The following is a 22,609-nucleotide window of genomic DNA, read 5'->3' on the forward strand; positions in this document are numbered from 1 at the left end:
GACCCAACCCGTGGTCGGCCACGTGGGAGTCCATTGCCCTTAACCACCTTGCCACTTGCTGGCCCCTCCCTTTTTTTGTATTATATAAATTGTGAGTGTTTGGGAACCAGCAGTTAGCGTAATGGCTATGTCGCTGGACTCCCATGTAGTTGACCGCAGTTCGCATCCTGGACCCGGTGGCTTAAAACTCATGCCGGGCGCGTGTGCGTGCCCAAGATCCCGAGAGGAGAATAGAGAAGGGATTGCGGCATGACCATCCCCCCTGGGGGGTGATTTCTCGCTTTCTGTCTCTTTGTCTCTCTCTGTCTGGTGAGCGCACGCGCCCTATAGCCAAAATAAAAAAAATACCTCTCCAAAAAAAAAAATTGTGAGTGTTTGTTTTATACGTTGATGCATATTTTACAAACAAAAACTGTTTAGCAGATTTCCTAAAATAGAACAAAACATTCTTACTGATAACAGTTTAAGATTTTAATTATTTGAAAAAACTTTAGAAGTCAGAAACGAAAACTTCAAAGCAACTGTCCTGAACAGAAACTCTTGAGCACCATAGGGATGAGGGTTAACTCGATGTCTGTCAGCACTAAACAGAGTTGGTAGGCTGTTATCAGGGCTACAGGGTCATTCAGAGTTGCTAAGTTGCTATGGGGACTGAACTACAAGGTCACTACAGGCTGTAAATTTTCTCTTATTTTTTTTTCTCTTTTTCTTTTTTTTTGGAGAGGTTTTCGCTATAGGACGTGTGTGCTCACCAGAAAGACAGAGAGAGACAGAGACACAGAAAGCGAGATATTACCCCCAGGGGGGATGGCCACGCCACAATTCCTTCTCCTCCATTCTCCTCTCGGGATCTTGGGCACGCACGCACACGCACCCGGTGTGAATTTAAGCTGCCAGGTCTGGGACTCGAACTGGTCGACTACATGGGAGTCCAGCGTCATAGCCATTACACTAACTGCTGGTCCCTCTAACACTTCTTGATAATTCATATTAGCATTTTCAAAGGCCATTGCTTCTGCAGTGCCTCATTCACATCTACATTCTCTACCAGCCTTTGCAAAGATTTTTGCAACCTATTTATAAATGTGTCACAGTCAAAAGAAATTTGTGCCCAACTTCTGGGGGCAAATAGACAACCTGACATTCACTACTCTGCCTGTCCACATCTACAGGGAAAGCCTTCCGAGTGGCCTCTGTGTCCCCTATCCCATAAATGGTGTCACAGACAGACAAAAGGGATAGGTGCCTCCTAGTGGGGGCCAATCAGGCATCTGCCTGGCCGTGTTTCTTGTAGGCTTTGTGTAGCTCCTTGGCAATAAGCAATCAGATATAGAACCTCTGCCAGATTGAACGTGCAGGGAGGGACTGGTCCCCCATTGTACAATTACACTGTCGAGCCACAAACACATTGGTTCATCACAAACATTCACATTCATTCAGAGGTTATACATTCTCTCCCCATACCAGTTAATTACCAGATGAGCCCCAACTGTTGGTCCTGCAAATGAAAGAGAATGTACGGGTCTCCTCTTCTACTCAATCTGAGTATGTCTGACTGATAAGGCTCTACAGATCCCTGGGGGCTTACCAGATTACCAGAGTTGACCATAGTTGACGCATCAGAATCTAGGATTTGGTCCTTCTCTCCAACTGGAGTCTGAGGACCCAGGAACACTTGAACTCAGGGCGGGCACCATGGCCGAGGAGTCCTGTAAAATGAGACGGGCATGCCTATCTCTCCACATTGTAGTGCCTGTCCTGGGCAGGCGGGAACGTCTTGGGATCGGTGGCTAAAAGGGTCAGTCTGATTTTGCTTCCCGGCCAATGCACCAAATGTGGAGAAACATGCTGAGGGACCAAAAAAGCAGCATTCAAGAGAAAATTCTTTATTATGCTAGCGGGCATGGAGGAGTTAATACTCTTGAGTCTCTGGCCCCGGCTGAGAGTTGGACACAGTCTTTTATGGGTGAACTGGGGAGGGGCAGTGTCAACACACTTGGAGTGTCCTATCAGAGTAGGGGCTCACTTTCTGCCCTAATACAGAGCTGGCAGGGAAGCAGGGAGCTCAAGGCCTCTGAACAGCTCAGGGAAGGAGTAGCTAACTCACAGGGAAACAGAAAACCTAGGCAGCTATTAGCCCTGTGTCAAAGTTATTTACAAGTTTCTCTATATTAGAACAGAAAGTTCAGACAATTATCAAACTTGGGTTACCCCACGTCAGGATAAATAGTGATGTGAGAGCAGAGCAAGGACCACAGTTGGGAAGAAGCCTTGGGATCTGTGGGGACAAGAGCAGGGACAAGGGATTGGGATGGGGAGCAGAGAGGGAAGGAACAAAGTTATGAGTAGAGGTGTTAACAATCAGAACATTGGGAAGAAGGAGCAAGAAGACTTGGAATAAGTGGTCAGAATAGGGCAGGACAGAAAGGAGGAGGGAGAATGGCCAGGCCGCAGGGAAACACAAACAAAAAGAAAAAACTGGAGCCAGGAGGAGAGAGAGAGATATATACATAAGGGAGAGAGAGACATGGTAATGGGGATAGAGGGACCCTGGGTCCAGGTGAGCTATGGATTGAGTGAATGTGAATGATGAAGTTGAGCTACAGTGACTTCACTCTTCATAATCCAACACACATCAAACTAGTTAGTATTTGTCGTCCCCATGCAGCCAGAGGGCAGAGTTGACTCAGTTTTTTCTTAAAGAATTATTTTATTTACCTTTATATATATATATATATATTTTAATTTGACGAGAGAAGGACAAAGAGAGAAGGTAAGAAAGCAAGACGCAAGGTCTGAGACTTGAACTGACTTCAGGCATGTGGGAGTCCAGTGCCCTTAACCACCATGTCACCTGCCAGACCCTACTCACTCAGTTTTGAATCGCCGTCTTCCCTTTTCCTGGGAAGACATAGGGAGCTGGGGAGTGTGTGAGGCAGGAGGAAGGACCAAGGTGTTTATCCTACTCTCCCACTCACTGCCACTATCAGCAGTGAGCACAGAGAATCCACCTCTGGTCACAGGTAGTGTAGGAATTCCTCAGGTCTCACAGGACACCAGCTAGGCATCCTGTAGTCATAACTCATTTCTTTCTTTTTTTTCTTTTGGAGAGGTTTTTCCTATAGGGCACGTGCGCTCACTAGACAGACAGAGACAGATACAGAGCCAGAAAGTGAGAAATCACCCCCCAGGGGGGCTGGCCATGTCACAGTCCCTTCTCCATCCTCCTCTCAGGGTCTTGGGCACGCACGCACACGCACCCGGCATGAGTTTTAAGCCACCAGGTCTGGGATTCGAACCACGGTAGACTACATGGGAGTCTAGCGACATAGCCATTACGCTAACTGCTGGTCTCAGTCATAACTCATTTCTGATACCATCTGGATTTGTCTCAGATCCTAAAGATTGAGGGTCCATCCCCACACAAATTCCCTTTGATTAATGTAGAACCCATAGACTAGTTGAGACCTGCGTTTCTGACTGACCAGCCGTATGTCAGGGATGCTGATGTCTCCCTCTTCAGATCCCAGTAATTTGCTGGACCAACTCTCAGAACTCATGACGCACTCTCCTTGTGTTTACACATTTGTTATTAGGGGTGTCACAGAGAGTACAGATGTACAGCACAGATATAGACTCGGCATAGCAGTTGAGTCAAGAGGGACTGTTATTTATGCCTGGCTTGTGAAAAGTCTTGAGACCACTGCCAGTGTACCTGGGTTGGCAGTAGGGCCTGTCCTGTGTGAGGGAGTCCTTGCCCTGTGGGATCTTGGGTTGTCTCCTGGTAGAGGGGGTCAGAGTTGTGTTAAGTTATGAGACAGTGAGGTGTCCCCTGAGGTATTGTTCAGGTGGGAAATATCTCACATGCACATAGTGCCCAGAGGTGAAATATTGTGTGCGGATGTGAATATGGAACAAAAAAATTTTTTGAGAGGCTTTTTGCTATAGGGCGCGTACGCTCCCCAGAAAGAGATAGAGAGACAGAAAGCGAGAAGTCACCCCCTGGGTGGGATGGCCATGCCACAATCCCTCCTTCTCCATTCTCCTCTCGGGATCTTGGGCACACACGCACATGTGCCCAGCATGAGTTTAAGCTACCAGGTCCGGGACTTGAACCACGGTTGACTACATGGGAATTCAGCAACATAGCCATTACGCTAACTGCTGGTCCCACAAAATTGTTTTTCTGATCTCAAACAGTCACAGGAGATCTTCTCTGAGTGACTCCTCACCTGTCCCAAGGCCCATGTTCTCTGCTCAGTGTTGAATGGGAATGGTCTGCCCCTGATCTTGGCTCTTGATGACTTTTGAATTGTGTTGCTTTTGAAACCCACTCAACAGTGTCTTGTGGATGTCACCTTCATCCTCTGCTGAGTCATCACTTTTTACATAGGAGAAGTGTTTTGGTCAGCATGCTCACTCAATTGGTGGTATTGTCCATCAACACATACATACACACACAGAGATAAAGCCTATTCTGCCTTCCACTCTATCATGTATAAGGGAATCATACATACTGAATTAACTGTATTTCTTGATATATCGAATATCCCTTGTCTATCCTTCATTGAAGAGAACAATACACAGAAAACCTAGTTTACTCTGTCTTCAACTTTTGTCTCCAGTTCTTTGTGTGTGTGTGTGTGTGTGTGTGTGTGTTTCTAGAGTTTTTTTGCTATAAGGGTGCATGTACTCTCTGGAGAGACTGAGAGAATGAAATCGAGAAATCACCACCCCGGGGAAGGATGGTCACACTGCAATTGCTTCTCCATTCTCATCTCAGTATTTTGGGTACACATGTCCTGCTTGAATTTCAAGCTGCCAGTTCTGGGACTAAACCGTGGTTGACCATGTGGGAATCCAGCACCTTAAACATCATCCTGCACGGTGGCCCCACATCCAATTTGTGCTCAAACTCCTTCATTCCAGCTCTCACATATACCATTCCACAGTTGCTTCCTTCTTCAGAGTCACCAGTGACCTCATTTCTAAATCCTTCATTTAATTCCCTGTCCTCATCCTTTTTTTCTCTAAGAGGTGTGTTGCCTAGATGCTTCCTCTTGTTTTGCATTGTATTTCAGGACATTCCTCAAAAACTTTATCTTAATTTCCTGTCACCTTTTGATTTCTCACCAGCTCCCTTTTCTTAATCTCCTGCACCCGGTTGTCAATGTGGTGTGGCCCTTGGCTTCAGCCTGGAACTTTGCAACTTTATCAACACCTACTGCTTTTCCTTAGTATTTCATCTTTCTTTTTTTATTGAAGAAGTTTTTGCCTTAGGTTGTGGGCACTCACCAGAGAGACAGAGACAGTGAAAGGGAAAGTGAGAAATTACCCTCCCGTTATAGGGGAATAGCTATACCCCAATTTCTTCTCATCTCTCCTTGTGGGATCCTGGGCACACATGCACATGTATGCAGCATGAGTTTCAGGCAACTGGGTTTGGGACTCAAACCGTGGTCTGCTATGTAGAAGTTGGGACCAGCAGGACATATGGTGGTTAAGGTGCTGGACACTCCCACATGGCTGAATGCATTTCAAGTCCCAGACCTGGTTGATTTTTTTCTCTTTCACTCTGTCTATCTCTCTCTCTATGTCTCTCTCTGGTCCAACTAAAAATAAATGAATGAATAAATAAAATTAAATGAAATAATGCTTAAAAAAAAAAAAGAAGTCATCAGCCAGCAGTGGGTGTGGTGGTTAAGGTGCTGGACTCCCACATGAACAACCACAGTTTGAGTCCTGGATGTGGTGGTTTGCTTTCTCTCTTTCCCCTTCTCTCAGTCTCTCTCTCTGTGTCTCTTTGGTCAAATTAAGAAAGTAAATAATAACAGATAAAATTAAATAAAGAAATAATTAAACTAAAAGAAGTTAAGCGACTTAACTGCTATGCCATCTGCTGATCTTTATGGCTTTGAGTTCCACTTCCAAGTCTCCTTTCCCTGGATACCTCTGCCCTGAGTTCTTTGATCCCTTGTCCAGTTTTCTCCTCAACTATGCTGGGATGCCTACTGACATCTCCATGTCGACATGGCCAAGGGTGTCTGTCTTTCTTTCCTTGCTTCTTTGTTTCTTTCCTTTTTATTAGTAAAGTTTCTTATTTTTCTTTTTGGGGGGCTTTTTAAAAATTTTACATTCATTCACTGAAATTTATCATGGTGTACAAAAGGCCGTTTCCCACCCAGAATACACTGTACAGAGGCTTAGTCATGTTATCATCAAGAAATACTTTTCTCGGGACCAGCAGTTAGCGTAATAGCTATGTCACTGGACTCCCACGTAGTCGACCGCGGTTCGCGTCCCGGACCCAGTGGCTTAAACTCACGCCGGGTGTGTGTGTGTGTGCGTTACCAAGATCCCGAGAGGAGAATGGAGGAGAAGGGATTGCAGCGTGGCCATCCCCTCTTGGGGGTGATTTCTTGCTTTCTATCTCTGTCTCTCTCTCTGTCTGGCGAGCTCACGCACCCTATAGGAAAAACCTCTCCAAAAAAAGAAAAAAAAAAAAGATACTTTTCTGTTTTGTTCTTATACATAAATAGCTATCTCTCCTCCCCAAATTCTCACTCTCTGCCATTTCCCATGCTCTTTCCACACTGTCTCTGGTATCTGCAATTGCTTTCTTTCTTTCTTTTTTTTAAAATTTTTTGGAGAGGTTTATTGCTATAGGGCATGTGCACTCACCAGAAAGACAGAGAGACAGAAATCACCCCCCAGGGGGAATGGCCATGCCGCAATCCCTTTTCCTCCATTATCCTCTCGAGATCTTGGGCATGCATATACACGTACCCGGCATGAGTTTCAGCCACTGGGTCTGGGACTCGAACCACGGTCGACTACATGGGAGTCCAGCGACATAACCATTACACTAACTGCTGGTCCCTGCAGTTGCTTTCTATTCCTTCTCCCTCAAACTTTATTGGTTACCAAAATATCTTAATTGATCTAACTACTTTGAGTAGCAAGTTCAGCTGATATAAATATCTGTGAACAAACGTTTGACTTTAGGCACGAAACTGAGTAGAATGACTATACTATAAAATAGTGCCTAGTGAGGCTGTATGTATACCTTACTTATTAAATAGTATTTTATAATATATTGTTCTAATTTCAAGAAAGGCAGCTTTAGCTTTAATCAAAATCAAAAAAGTTAAGCGAACATTGCTTAAGACTTAAAGCCAGAAAACAGTTAGGATTCTGTTCAAATAGTAGGTACATGGCTCTGTCAACAATTCAAGAGAAGACCAAAATCCTTATCTCTAGAGTACAAAGCATAGAAAAAGATAAGTATTGTTTTAATAAAAAGTCATAATATTCTATTTCACTAGCTCAGTCCTATGTACTTAATTTTTTTTTTTTGTGGTCCAAGCTTTCCATTTAAATTCTGGAAGATAATATTCAACTCTGGGCTTATCCCTACCATTAAGCTTTAGTTTTCCTGACATAGCACTCCCTGGAAAAGTTCTTGGAGAACTGGTCTGGTGTTGGTAAATTCTTTCAGGCTTTGTTTATCTGACCATGTTATTCTCTTCCCATTCTTTCCTTGCTTGCATTGTTTCTGATGAGTGGTCCGCCTAATGGGATATCCTTTGTAGGTAACTTGTCATTTCTCTTTTGCCAGTCTGAGTATCTTGTCTTTGTGGTTTTGATCAACCTGGCTATAATGTGTCTTGGAGGAGATCTTCTTGGGTCAATCTATTTGGGATCCTTTGTATTTCTTGGGTCTGGATATTTGAATGCCTCTCTAGATTTGGAAAGTTTTCTTCCAGGATTTTATAGAATATGTTGTCAATGCCCTTATTAGTTTCTTCACCTTCTGGGATACTGATGATTAGATGTTTGGGTGCTTAATGGCATCTAGTACCTGTATATTATTCTAATTTGGGGGGGCCTATTTTTTCAGTTTTTGTTTTGTTTTGTTTTGCCTTTTTTGGTCAAAGGTTTTGTTTTTGGCATCCAAGATTAGATCTTCTGCACTCTCCAGAGAGACAGTGACAGACAGAAATTTAGAAATTGCCCATTGGGAGGAATGGCCACAGAACAATCCTTTCATTCTCCTCTTGGGATCTTAGGCATGCACGCAAACTCGCCGGTGTGAGTTTTAAGTTGTCAAGTCTGAGACTCTAACCTAAGTCAACTCTGTGGGAGTCTAGCCACATGACCATTATGCTACCAGCTGGTTCAAAACATAAGTTGTTTTAAAAATTGTAAAGAATTATGGTAGGAAATGGTGGAGGACCTTAGTCCTCACTGATTTGCTTCCCCACTGCGTATGCTGCCTACTGTCATGTTGGTGTCCTCTTTGGTCACTCTGGTCTAGCCACACAGGCAGCTGTCCTTTTCCTTGGATATCTACGTGGTTGAAATGATAGTTGATCAACTATGATTTCAGGATCACACGTGTATTGTCATTCAAGTGGATTCATTTCCCCTTAGTTTCACACATTGAGCATGTGAACAGACAGGCCTGGCATTAGTTTTAAGCTGCTGGATCTGGAACTTGAACCTCATGGACTACAAGGGAGTCCAGCGACGTTACCATTTCACCATCTGGTAGTCCCCCTCTTATTCCTTTTAAGTTTTCTTGTGCTCATCAGAGAGAGAGAGAGAGAGAGGGAAAGTTAGAAAGCAAGCCACAGGGTCTGGGACTTGAACTGCAGTTGGCCATGTGGGAGTCCAATGCCTTTAACACTATGTCATCTACTGGCCCCATAATTTTTTTTTGAGAGATTTTTGACAAAGGGCATCTGTATTCACCAGAGATTAATTTTTGTTTTGAGAGAGAGATTTTTTTTACATAGGGCATGTGTGTTCACCAGAGAGAAAGTGATAAATCACCCTCCAGGGGCGATAGCCATGCTGCAGTCCCTTCTCTCTCTTTCTCTCGGGATTTGGGACACCTAAGCACACACACTCATGCATTTCAAGCCCAGAGTTCAGGACTGGAACTGTAGTTGACTGTAGGAATCTAGTGCCTTTGTTAGATCACATGCTGACCCAAATTTGTTACTTTTTTAAAGAAATAACTTTTTAAAAGAATTGATTAATTTTATTTGTTGTTATTATTTCATTTGACCAGAGAGTGAAAGAAAGGGAAAGTGGAAAAGCAAGCCACTAGGTCCAGGACTCAAACTGTGATTGGCCATGTGGGAATCCAGTGCCTTCACCACACCTCCTGCCCGCCTCCCAATTTGTTACTTTTTATTTATGAAAGGATGCGTGTGCATACATAGAGAGAGAGAGTGCACAGGGTCTCATCACAAGTCAATCTCATGCTCTGCAGTTCATCTGATCTTGGGCACTTGTGCACATGATTGATGTGTTTTAGGCTAACCAGTCCACCAATTCAAAGCACCATTATCATATGGGCTTTAGAATCTCTTCAGCTGCACAACAGGGCTTCATGCACCACAGCGGTATCCTTATATGTTCATCCTTTTTTGCTTAATTTTATTTATTCATTCATTTCTTCTTTGAATTACTGCCAGATGTTGCACACACTCATCAGTGGGAGAAGGAAAAAATGTCTTCCAGTGGGAAGTGGTCACACAGTAATCCCCTCTCTTTGACTTCTCCAAACTCTTGGGATTTTGGAAATGCATGCATATGTTTCCAATGACATTTTCAAGCTGATGGAGCCAGGACTATCAAAGTTTGGTCCACCACTTGAGGTCCAGTACCCTTTACTACAAGACTGGCTATAGATTGGTTTTGGAATGTCACATGGATGTGACAGTTACATGACTGCCTGTATATTTTTAAATTATTTTATTTGTATTTATCTATCTATCTATCTATCTATTTATTTATTTATTTATTTATTTTAATTTGACCATGGAGGAACAGAGTGATAGGGAAAACGAGAGAGAAAGTGATAAAGCAAGTCCTCAGGTCTGGGACTCAAACTGAGATCTGCTGTGTAGAAGTCCAGCCCCTTTAACCACCATGCCGCCTGCTGGCCCTGCCTGTATTTTTTTTTTCTTTGTTTCTTGAGAGGTTTTTACTATAGGGTGCATGCACTTGCCAGAAAGACAGAGACAGAGACCAAAAGCGAGAAATCAGCCCCAGGGGGGATGGCCCCACCGCAGTCCCTTCTCCTCCATTCTCCTCTTGGGATCTTGGGCGCGCGCACACACACATGCGCCCAGGGTGAGTTTAAACCACCGGGTCTGGGACTCAAACTATGGTTAACTAAATGGGAGTTGAGCAACATAGCCATTATGCCAACTGCTGGTCCCCCTGCCTGTATTAAAAAAAAATTTTTTTTAAATGTTTATTTAGTTTTAAAATGTTTGTTTAATTTTAAAGAATTATTTAACTTTATTTACTTATTTATTTTAACTTGACGGGGGAGCGGGATTGAGAAACAAGCTGCTAGGTGTGGGACTCGAACCATGTGGCAATCCAGCACCCTTAAATACCATGCCACCTGCTGGCCCCTATTTATTTAATTTTAATTTATTATCATCATCTTTATTATTTAATTTGAACAAACAGAAAAAGAGAGAAAGAGGGAAAGTGAGAAAACAAGAAACCAGGTATGAGACTTGAACTGTCGTCAACCATGTGGGAGTCCAGTGCTATAACCACCACATCACCTGCCAGCCCCATAATAATAATTATTATTTTAAATTTGCTTTAAGACATGTGCATTCACAAGAGAGAGACAGAAAGAGAGAAAGTGAGAGAGCAAGCCACCAGGTCTGGGACTCAAACTATGGTTGGCCATGTTGGAGTCTAGTGCCCTTAACCAGCACAACATCTGCTGGCTCCCACCTCGCATGTATTTTTTAAACTATACTAAAGTATTTGTGTTTCTCTCTGCATATTTTCCCATGAGAACTGGAAAAGAGAAAGCTATTTTCCTTTTTTCTTTGGAGATTTTTTTTCTTGTAGGGGATGTTTACTCATTGGAGAGAGACAGAAAAGGAGAAATCACCGTTTGGGGGAGATGGCTAAACCGCAGTCCCTTCTCCTCTCAGAATTTTGGGCTCACACTCACCTGCCTGACATGAGTTTCAAGCTGCCAGTTCAGCACTAGAACTGTGGTTAGCCATGCAGGAATCCAGTGTCTTAACCCCTATGCCACCTGCAGGCCTCAGCTATTTTTCTTAATATGACTGGGTTTTTGTTGAATGAGACAGTTGCACAAACCTCTGAGTTTAGAGATTACAGGTATATCTTTCAACAACTATTGATGTCTGTGTGTGACAGGAACAGACATCATTCATACTAAATGAATATATAGGGCCCTTGAATTGAGTTGAAAGGCTCAGTTATGAGGCTAGTTAGTTATTATCATGATTCATTTTCCAAATGTCTGTTGTATTTTGTTTGATTTTTCTTAATTTTAATTTTTAATTTTTTTGCCGTAGGCTGTGTGCATTCACTGGAGAGAGACAGAAAAAGAGAGAGGGAAAGTGAGAAATCACCCTCAAGGGAAGATGGCCACACTACAATCCCTTGTCCTCCATTCTCCTTTTGGGATTTTGGGCATGCTCATATAGACGCCAGTAATGATTTTAAGGTTGCTTGTACAGGGAACACAAATTGCAGAGTCTGCCATGTGGGGTCTGGCAGTAACCACTGTGCGACCTGTTGGCCTGTTTGATCTTTTACTATGTGGTAATCATGCTGAAGTCTATTCCAATCCTGTAATTTCAGGGACCAATCTGTGGCCTCTGGTTAAGGTGGCTGAATCTCATGTTGTTGTGCACATGCATAGAGTCCCATACCCAGTGACTTTGGAAACACACCAAGCCCAAACTCTCCAAAAGAGGGGGAAATGGAGACATGCATGGATATTGCCCATGCTGGCCTAGAATTCCTGGACTCAAGTAATCTTCCTGTCTCATCCTCTCCAGTGTCAGAAAATAGAGCCTGGCAGACCCCCTCCCTCCACCCTATTGGCTATTAAGAACTTTAAGTTAAATTTCTTAAATTGGGGCCAACAGGTGGTGTTCTGTTAAGGCACTGGACTCCCACGTGATCAACCACAATTTCAGTCCTGGTTGTGGTGGATATATGTGTCCAAAATTGCAGAAGAATGGAACAGTAGGGATTGTGGTGTGGCCATCCCTCTTTATATCTATCTATCTATCTTTATCTATATAGATAGATAGATAGATAGATAGATAGATAGATAGATAGATAGATATTTCTTTCTTTTTAAAATTTTTTTGAGAGATTTTCGCTATAGGGCGCATGCGCTTGCCAGACAGACAGAGAGAGACATAGAGACAGAAAGCAAGAAATCACCCCCCAGGGGTGATGGCCACGCCGCAATCCCTTCTCCATTCTCCTCTCGGGATCTTGGGCACGCACGCACACGCACCCGGCGTGAGTTTTAAGCCACCAGGTCTGGGATGCGAATCGCGGTCGACTACGTGGGAGTCCAGCGACATAGCTATTACGCTAACTGCTGGTTCCCTATATATATTTCTTAAATTAGCAGTAATTACATGTGCTTTCTTAGATTCGATCAGTTCTCAAAATTGACATGTTTCATACACGCCTACACAGCTTATTCTCACTTTTTTATTTTCAAAGATTTTTTTAAAGAGGTTTCTGCTATCGGGTGCCTGTGCTCCCCAAAGAGACAGAGATAGAAAGCAAGAAATTGTCCCCTAGAGGGATGGGGATTCTTTCTACTCTACTCTTCTGATGGGATTTTGGGCATGTATGACACACAACATGCATGAGTTTCAAGCCCCTGGGTCTGGTACTTGAGCCAGTTTTAGCCATGCAAGAGTCCAGATCCTAAACCGCTACACTATTCACTGGTCCGAAGCTCTTACTTCTAGGTCTCATCCACATTCCAAAGTTTTCCCTCTAGAACTGTTGTGGAAAAACAGATGCCGAGGAAGGAAAAGTGGCACTCTGGAGAGAAAGGGGAGCTCTTTATTGCGTTGGCGGCCACAGAGGACTTAACACTGTGACTCTCTGGCCCTGGTGGGGAGTTAGGCACAGTCTTTATGGGTGAGTTGGGAAAGGGGAGTCTCAGCAAGCTAAGGGTATCCTATTGGGGAAAGGGTCCCAGGATTTGCCCTATAAAGGAAAGTGGCAGATAAGCAGGGTATCTAGTTTCTCAAGGTCTCAAGTTGTTTTTTGTGGGTTTTTTTTTTTTTTGGTGGTGGGGTTTGCTATAGGGTGTGTACGCTCGCCAGACAGACAGAGAGAGACAGAGAGACAGAAAGTGAGAAATCACCCCCCAGGGGGGATGGCCACGCTGCAGTCCCTTCTCCTCTCGGGATCTTGGGCACACACGCACACGCGCCTGGCGTGAGTTTTAAGCCACTGGGTCCAGGACGTGAACCGTGGTTGACTACGTGGGAGTAGTGACATAGCCATTACGCTAACTGCTGGTCCCTTTTTGGGGGGGGAGGGGGGTTTGTGGCTTTATTTAGAAACAAAGAACATGCACACGAGCCGTCTACTCGTTTTCTTCACTGCGCAGCCTGGCGTTGGGATTGGTGATTCTGACGGCCAGCTGGGCTGCCCATTCCACAATGGCCTTGCGGTTCTTGGAGGAGACGTTGTGGGCTATCTCAGCACAGTATCAGCACTCCCAGCTCCTTGACGTTGTGGACCAGGAACTTCCGGAAGCCGCTGGGCAGCATGTGCTTCGTTTTCTTGTTGCCGCCGTAACCGATGTTGGGCATCAGGATCTGGCCCTTGAACCTCCTCCGCACCCTGTTGTCAATCCCTCTGGGTTTCCGCTAGTTGCGCTTAATCTTGATGTATTGATCTGACTGATGCCGGATGAACTTCTTGGTCCTCTTTTTGACGATCTTGGGTTTCACGAGGGGCCAGAGGGCAGCCATGACGCTGGGTAAGAGATGACCGCCACCTCCACAGGCAGCGCTGAGGAAGAGAGTTTTAGAGTTTTTTTTGTTTTTGTTTGTTTGTTTGTTTTTTTTTTTTTTTTTTTTTTTTTGTACTCAAAGGGGAGAGACAGTTTGCAGAGTAATGGGAAGTTTAAGTAATTACTGGTCTTGGGCTATTCATGAGTTCAAGGCCTCCATATCATTTCCCCCTCTTGAGCCTCCTCAATCACATTCAAGGAGGATCAATCAATGGGGATGGGGGGGTAAGTGTCGTTTCCCGGGATTGTGACTCACAACTGATACTTTATGGCTTCATGTCAGGAGGTTATAAACTGTATAATCAGATTAAGTGCACATTGTTTGACAGCCAGTGCCAAAAGGATAACTGTTAGGAGCCCCAGGAGAGGTTATAGCCCTGGGGCCTATGCCCAGAGCCTATTCCAGCCTGGCCAGGAATCAGCTGTTGCTTATCGCTGTTTGGAGACTAAATCTCTAAGCTGCTGGGCCATGTCTCGGACTTCCTGATTTGTTAGTGTAGAAGCAACATTCCTTCCCCAGGAATAAGCAGAGCCCACCTTTTTCTGCAGTTAAGAGGTCTAGTCTTCATCTGTTTTGTAAGACAACTTCTGCTAAGGAGTCAAGCTGGTGTTGTAGAGTTTCTATAGTCTCAGCTACTTTCTGGAATCCCTCTGCCATTTCCTTGTTGATCTGAGACAACTAACTGGTAGGAGGAGGTCATTATTCCCCAACTCCAGTGCCTGTTCTTGCAGAAATTTCAAGCCCAGCAAGGAGGGGGATGAATGGGATAAGCCAGTTTATTTGGGTTTGGGCAACTAAAGGGATGTCTAGAGTCTCATTTCCAGATACTATATCAGTCCGGGAAGTCAGCATGGCCAATTACATGCCCCTGTCTAGTTAGCTGGCAGGCATTGATAGACATAAGTGCCACAGGCCAAATATACCTGCATCTTGGTAAAATAAAATAGGCCCTGATTGTCATTGGGCCTGCATTTAAGTCTGTGAATTTGATTACAGGTAAAATTGCCAATCTATTTCTCTTCGTTGGGAGATACAGTGGTGGGGTAAGGAGGAAAGGGTCATCCGAGTGAAGGGGTCTTCATGAATGGCATCTACACTCAGGAGGTTTCGGGAGGCATTGCTGGTAGACATATTTGTAGGGGTAGTATATGTCAAGGGAAGGGTAGATCGTATGTAAAACCAGCAGTTGGAGGCCAGGTTGGGAGTACCCTGTATGAGTAATCTGTGCATGTTTATGAGGGTGTTTACCCCAGGAGTCTAGATTGCTTTCTCACCCATAGTAGGGTCTGGGAGGGCGAGGTCTCTTAGCAACATTCCAGAGTGCCCTCTGTCTTTTCTTGCATGGTCATTTACCACCTCTACCTGGAAGGCCATATTCTCTTAGGGATGTATAGCATACCCATCTCCCTGCCAAGGGGCACTGGTAACAGGCATGCCTTCCTCAACTCTGGCCCATAGAGTAGGATTCACTGTCATGAGTGCAAGACCAGATAGCACTAACATGGAGGCAGTCTTTGTCACCCATTCCTAAATGTTTGAAGACTGGATTCTTGTGGTTAAAGGAGTACATAGCCCATGGGCTATTTGTGATCTGGGCTCCCTTCTCCCAGGGGGCTTCTAGGAAGGGGGGTGATGTCCACACCATAGTGTTCACCAGTTAATATACTGGGGCTTTCTTCTAATATGGGGGAGATTAAGATAACAGGATCCAAGTCTGAAGGAGAGAATTAAAATGTGTACAGTTAGTTAATTCAGACATTCTAGGCCTATCAAGGTTCCTTTTACCAGGAGGTATGACACTGCTGACAAAAGCCTTTTCCATAACTTTCAATTCTGTGGGGACACTGTAGCCAGACCAGTAGAGAGAAGCACAGCTAGTGCTATGGGAAGGGCTCTGGGCAGAAAGTTGTAGGGGTAGGGTAGAGATGTCATCTGTCATTGTCCACGAGTCTCTGTTGTCCATACAGCAGCCAGCCCAAGAGTGGCTGGAGCAGGGCTGTAGACTCCTCAAGCTTCTGCTGCACATAGAGCAGCCAGTTCAGGAGCAGCTGCTGCTGTAGTCTTGATGTCAGTTCTTGGCCCTCTGGAAAGTCACCTTGGTTGGCTGTTCGTGATGGCTTTTCATCGTCCAGGTCCCGGGATCCTCTGGTGTTGTGGCTTGTTTCACTCGTGAGTGGTGGATCCACCAGGCTAGCCCTGCAACCTTAATTGTAGTAGGGGTAACAAGCACAGCATATGCCCCCAACCAGATGGGCTGTAGTGATTCCTTTTCCAACTTGGAACCCACATGAGATCCCCGGGCTCATATATGTGTACCCAGTTTCTGAGGGGAATGGGTTTTTTCTAAGGTGACATGGGCTATTTTCTTCAAAGTCTTTCCCAAGGCCACCAGATCCTGAATCGGACTGCCTCACCCAGTTCATGGACGTCAGCCTGTTGGGCCTAGGTAAAGGGGGTGGCTGGCCAAACAATCTCATAAGGGGAATAACCTTGTGTTTCGGGGTTTACATCGAACTCAGAATGGAGCCAGGAAGAGAAAATCAATTCAAAGGCGTCCAGTGTCCTGACAAAGCTTAGCCAGGGTGGACTTGAGGGTATGATTAATTTATTCAACTCTCCCAGAGCTCTGAAGTCGGTAAGCAGTGTGAAGCTTCCATTTTATGCCCAAAGTCTTTGCCACTTCCTGTGTAACTTAAGCTACAAAAGCAGAGCCATTGTCTAACCTGATCATAAGAGAAGTCCAAACTGAGGTATAACTTCCTTCAGAAGGGCTCAAGTGACTTCTCTGGCTTTTTCATTTCACGTAGGGAAGGCTTCTTACCCAGTCCGAGTATGTACAAACCAGGACTAGTAAGTATTTATAGTTCCAGGATGGTCACACTTCTGAAAATTCTGTCTCCAGTAATTCCAGGGGAGTTGTTCTGGTGGCTTGTATTCTAGTCGGCTGAGTTGGCCCCTAGGTGGGGTTATTTCTGGCACAGATCTCACACCACATGTTCACAGTTGTGTACAGTGATGGTCAGCGACAAAAAATAGTAACAGCCTAGCATGTTTTCTAGGTTAGTGTTTCCCCGTTGAGTCAACTCGTGGTGGTGGTTTACCAACAAATATCCCAGGGATTGAGGTATGTATATTCTTTGGTCTGGCAGTCTCCACTATCTGTCTTTTTCTAGGGTTGCTCCCTCTGACTTTGCCCAGCGATGTTTGTAGGAGGTATAAGGGGGGTGGCTTTCGGGAGGCTTGTGAGTAGCAACATACAGTTATAGTGGTCGGGGCTCAGTTGGCAGCAGTCTTGTCTATCTAGTCTGCCAGTTGGGTTTCCAAGGTGATGGGGTCTTCCCCCCTCTGGTGTCCCCTACAATGGATGATTGCCACTTCCTTTGGCTCCCAGACTACCTCTAATAATTGGTGGATTTCCTCTTTGTTTTTAACTGTTTTCCCTTCTGCTGAGAGGAGTCCTCTCTCTGTATAATGTTTCATGAACATGCAGGGTAGCAAATGTGAATCGTGAGTCTGTATAGATGTTTACCCTCTTACTGGCTGCCAGTCTTAACACTCACATTAATGCCCAGAGTTTAGCCTGCTGAGCTGACCATCCTGCTGCAAGTGCTGGACCATTCACCCCTGTACCCCCACATTCCTGCATCAATGAGTGGAGTAGAAAAGGGGAAGAGACATACTCGCCTAGATTGAGCAGTCACAATTGTTGCTGGGGAGGCAAAACTAGAGGTAGGACAGGTGGCCAGAATGGGGCACACCAGGTATAAGAGAAGGAAGAGAGGAAGGGAGAGGAGAGCGGCAACAGAGGAGAGAAACCCAAGGGTGAGACGGCCAAGAAGAAACTGAAGAGAAGAGACTGAGAAAGGTGTAGCGTGTGGGAGGGGAACAGTAATGACAGTGGGACCTGGGTCCAGATGGGCTGAAGGATGACTGGATCTGGACCGCTACGTTTGGGTGTAAGGCTTTTACTCACTATACTCTAACACATCACTTTTTAGCTTTCATTAATAGCTTTAATTGTATGATGATGGTGAGAGTTGTAAACCTGTGTTAGAAGAAAAATTAACATCGGGGCTGGCAGATATCATACTGGATAAAATAACAAATAACTGGATTAAGTAATAATAAATAATAAATAAAGTTAAATATAAATAATTCTTTTAAAAATTTGCTGAATTGGGGAAACAGCAGTTAGCATAATGGCTATGTCGCTGGACTCCCACGTAGTCGATCGCAGTTCACGTCCTGGACCCGGTGGCTTAAAACTCACGCCGGGCGCATGTGCGTGCGTGCCCAAGATCCCAAGAGAAGAATGGAGGAGAAGGGATTGCAGCATGACCATCCCCCGTGGGGGGTGATTTCTCGCTTTCTGTCTCTCTGTCTCCCTCTGTCTGGCAAGCGCACGCGCCCTATAGCAAAAACCTCTCAAGAAAAATATTTGCTGAATTAAAACTATACTCTTAAATGGCTGGCTTATTTTTCTTCTTTTTTAAAAGAATTATTTTATTTAAATTATTATTATTTTCCCATTTGATCAGAGAGACATATGGGGTTGGAGGGAAGTGAAAAAACAAATCACCAGGTCTGGGAGTTGAACCACCGTCAGCCCCCTTAACCACCCTGCCACCTGCTGACACCAATTAAGCAAATCTTTTTTTTGAGGGGGAGAGGTTTTTGCTTTAGGGTGAGTGCGCTCGCCAGAAAGACAGAGACAGAAAGCGAGAAAGCATCCCCCAGAGGGGATGGCCACACCGCAATCCTTTCTTTTCCACTCACCTCTCAGGATCTTGGGCACACATACACATGCACCTAGCATGAGTTTAAGCCACTGGGTCCAGGACTCGAACCTTGGTCAACTACATGGGAGTCCAGTGGCATAGCCATTACACCAACTCCTGGTCCCTAATTAAGCAATTTTTTTTTTTTGAGAGATTTTCACTATAGGGCGCGTGCGCTCACCAGACAGACAGAGAGAGACATAGAGACAGAAAGCGAGAAATCACCCCCGGGGGGATGGTCACGCCGCAATCCCTTCTCCTCCATTCTCCTCTCGGGATCTTGGGCACGCACGCACACGCGCCTGGCGTGAGTTTTAAGCCACTGGGTCTGGGACGTGAACCATAGTCGACTACGTGGGAGTCCAGCGACATAGCCATTACGCTAACAGACAACTCCTGCTAGCCTTGTGGCCTCAGGTATTTAAGTACCAGAAAAGGATACTGATGCACTGGAACTGAAGGAAAGTGAAGGAATGAGGGAGGGAAACAATTTAGGTTGGTTACCTTCTGAGTTTGTCTGCAGGAGCAGTTCAAAAGGTGGGGTGCCTGTGACTGACTGAAGCCTAGCTGTTGTGATTGGCTGTTACCTTGCGAGCAAGAAAAAAAAGTGACAGTTTCTTTCCAGAAACCCAGCAGGAGTACGGAGGCTTCTTGATACTCTTTAACCCCTGTGTGTGAGGAATGTGCATTTTATGTTTCCGGCCTCAGAGCCTCCGTGTGCAGTCCCCGTGCAGCCAGAGGGCAGCGCTGACTGATGCAGTTGGGAGTCACCCCTTCCCTTTTCCTGGAAAGACATGGGGAGCCCGAGGGTGTGCGAGGCTGGAGGAGGAACCCGGGGGTTTTCCTGTTCTCACACTCAGGGCAGCGCTCAGCAGTGAACACAGACACTTCCCCTCTGCTCACAGGTCGTGTAGAGTCCTCCCCACAGACGCCCAGTTCTCATCAGGCACCAACGGGGCATCCTGCAGTCATTGCTCCGTTCTGACACCATCCGCATGGATTCGCATCAGATCCCACGTGAAGGTTCAGTCCCCCAAGACTGCCCAGTAGTTGATGTGGAACCCCTAGACGAGTGACACAGGAACACGGGCCCAGTGGTGATCAGGTCCAGCACCCACAGTGAGACATGGGTTCTCGTCCCATGCTCAGGAAGAATTAGACTCGGACACAGACAGTAGGCATAGGGAATGGGGGGTTATTGAAGGAGAGGGAAGGAAAAACATTTCCCAAAAAGAAGTGAGGGGTCCCAGAAAATAGGTTGGCAAGGAGGAACTCAGTCAAGGGGTTTTTATTCGGGTCAGAGGGGCCTCTGTGCGGCTTGTTCTAGGCGGGACTTATGTATACATTCCCCTCCTAGTGAAGAGGGGCTGCTGGATGGGTCCAGTTAGTCTCCTAATTTGGAGTGGGTGTGAAGGTGGGACGATTCTTTGTCTAGAGGCTTTAGGCCTTAAAAACCATTTTATTTTTCCCAGAATGTAGTGGGTCCTGGGAAAAAGCCTTTCTTTTAGATGTAGGTCATGCTGCCTAGGTCAGGCACTGAGCCACTGATAGGAGAGGGCTCTCCCGAGCAAGCAGCAGAGCTGCTTTTCCTCCATCTTAAAATTTGGGACCAGCAGATGACAAAATGATTATGTCACTGGACTGCCACGTATTCTTCCATGGTTCACGTTCCAGGCCTGGTGGCTTATATCTCACACTGGGCACATGTGCATATGAAGCAGGCACCTGCCCCAAATCCCAAGAGAATGGAGGAAAAGCGACTGGCATGGCCATTCCCTCTGGGGACAGTCACTTTCTGACTCTCTGTCTATATCTGTCTCTCTGGTGAGCACATGTGCCCTATAGAAAAAAAAAAAAAGTGGCTGGCAGGTAGTATGATTGGTTAAGTTGTTAGACTCCCACATCGGCAACCACAGTTCAAGTCCTGAACCTGGTGGCTTGCCTTCTCACTTTCCTTTTCTCTCTCTCTCTGTCTCTTTCTGGTCAAATTTAAAAGCAATAGCAGTAGTAGTAGTAATAATAATAAATAAAATAATGTACACTTTCAAAAAAGTATTTTAAAATACTTAATTTTATATAATTTTAATACTTAATTTTACATAATTTTATTCATTGTCATTATTTTCTTTTTTCTTTTTTTGAAGTTGTTCAGAGAGAGAAGTAAAGTGAGAAAGCAAGTGGCAGGTCTGGGATTTGAACCATGTTCAGCCATGTGGGAGTCCAGGGGCCTTAACTGCCACCTGCTGGCCCCAATGTAATAAATGCTTAAAAAAAAAAAAAAAAAAACTTTGAACCACCTCTTCCATAATGGTTATGTTGCTGGAGTCCCACATAGTTGACTATAGGTTGAGTCTCAGACCTGGCAGCTTAAAACTCATTCTGGGCACATGTGTGTGCATACCCAAAGTCCCAAGACGAGAATGGAGGAGAGGGCATTGCAGTATGGCCATCCATCCAGAGGTAGGGGTTCTTGTTTTCTGTCTCACTGTCTCTTTCTGTCTCAGTCAAGCACATGCTCCGTATAGCAAAAAACAAAACAAAACAAAACAAAACCTCTCTCACACACACACAAAAGTAGAATACATAGAAAACTTGGTTTGCTCTGTCTTCAGTTCTTGCCTCAAATTCTCACTTGAATCTATCAAGATGGGCTCTCATGTCCACCATTCCATGGATAATTTCTTCTGAAGAATCACTAATGACCTCTCCATTTCTTCTTTTTTTAAGAGAGTTTTTTTTTAAGAAAAATAATTACTTTATTTAGCTTTATTTATTTATTTATAATTTGACCAGAGGGGGACAGAGAGAGAAAGAGAAAGCAAGAAAGTGAGCCACCAGGTCCGGGACTCAAATCGCAGTCAACCATGTGGGAATCCAGCACCCTTAACAATACCACCACCTGCCAGCCCCGAGATTTTTTTTTTTAATAATTATTTAATTCCACTTGTCATTATTATTTTTAAATTTGATCACACAGAGAAAGGGAAAGTGAGAAAGCAAGCCACCAGATCCAGGACTGAAACCATGGTTGACCATGTGGGAATGGCAGCATATCATACACCATGCCACCTGCTGGTTCCAAGATTTTTTTTTTAAAGGTATGTTTGCTATAGTGTTTGTGCATTTACCACAGAGACAGAGATAAAAAGTGAGAAATCACCCTGTTGGGGGATGGCCGCACTGCAATCCCTTCTCCATTCTCCTCTGCAATTTTGGGCATGCACACACACGCACCCTGTATGACTTTGAAGCCTCCCAGTCTGGGACTTGAACGGTGGTCAGCCCTGTAGGTGTCCAGTGACATAACCATTGTGCCATCTGCTAGTCCCACCCTCTCCTAAAGCCAATATTTAATTCCTCATTCTTTTTTTTTTTTTTTTTTTTGGAGAGGTTTTCGCTATAGGGCGCATGCGCTTGCCAGACAGACAGAGAGACAGAAAGCAAGAAATCCCTCAGGGAGGATGGCCACGCCACAATCCCTTCTTCTTCATTCTCCTCTCAGGATCTTGGGCACGTGCACATACACACTCTCCGCGTGAGTTCTAAGCCACCGGGTCCGGGACGCAAACTGCGGTCGACTACATGGGAGTCCAGCGACATAGCCATTACGCTAACTGCTGGTCCCTAATTCCTCATTCTTATCCCCTCTTGTTTTTTTTTCCATCAAAGTGGTTTGTTGCCAAGATGGTCACTTCCTGTTTTACTGTATCTCCCGCTAACCTTGGAAAATCCCTGTCTTGTTTTCCAGTCTCCTGTTGATTTCTCACCAGCTCCCTCTGTTTAATCTCCTGAGCCCTGTTCTCACTGTGCTGTGGCCTAGGGCTTCTTCCTGGAACATTTTGTTTATATACACCACAGATTAGTTTAACACCCATCATGCCATGAATTCATAGAGAATATCTTCCAGTAGCTCAGGCTCCTTTCCATTGGTTCTCACAAAGTGTGCTTCTCTGGGTGGAGCAGGCTGGC

The 22,609-nt window shown here is 45.0% G+C and overlaps 1 pseudogene; it reads right to left on the reverse strand.

Moving 5' to 3' along the window:
* Window positions 1-13,428: 13,428 nt before the first annotated feature.
* LOC106734510 (60S ribosomal protein L32 pseudogene) lies at window positions 13,429-13,836 on the reverse strand (annotated as a pseudogene).
* Window positions 13,837-22,609: the final 8,773 nt, after the last annotated feature.

Source organism: Tupaia chinensis, unplaced genomic scaffold (assembly GCF_000334495.1).
Source record: "Tupaia chinensis unplaced genomic scaffold, TupChi_1.0 Scaffold000131_1, whole genome shotgun sequence".
NCBI classification, from domain to species: domain Eukaryota; kingdom Metazoa; phylum Chordata; class Mammalia; order Scandentia; family Tupaiidae; genus Tupaia; species Tupaia belangeri.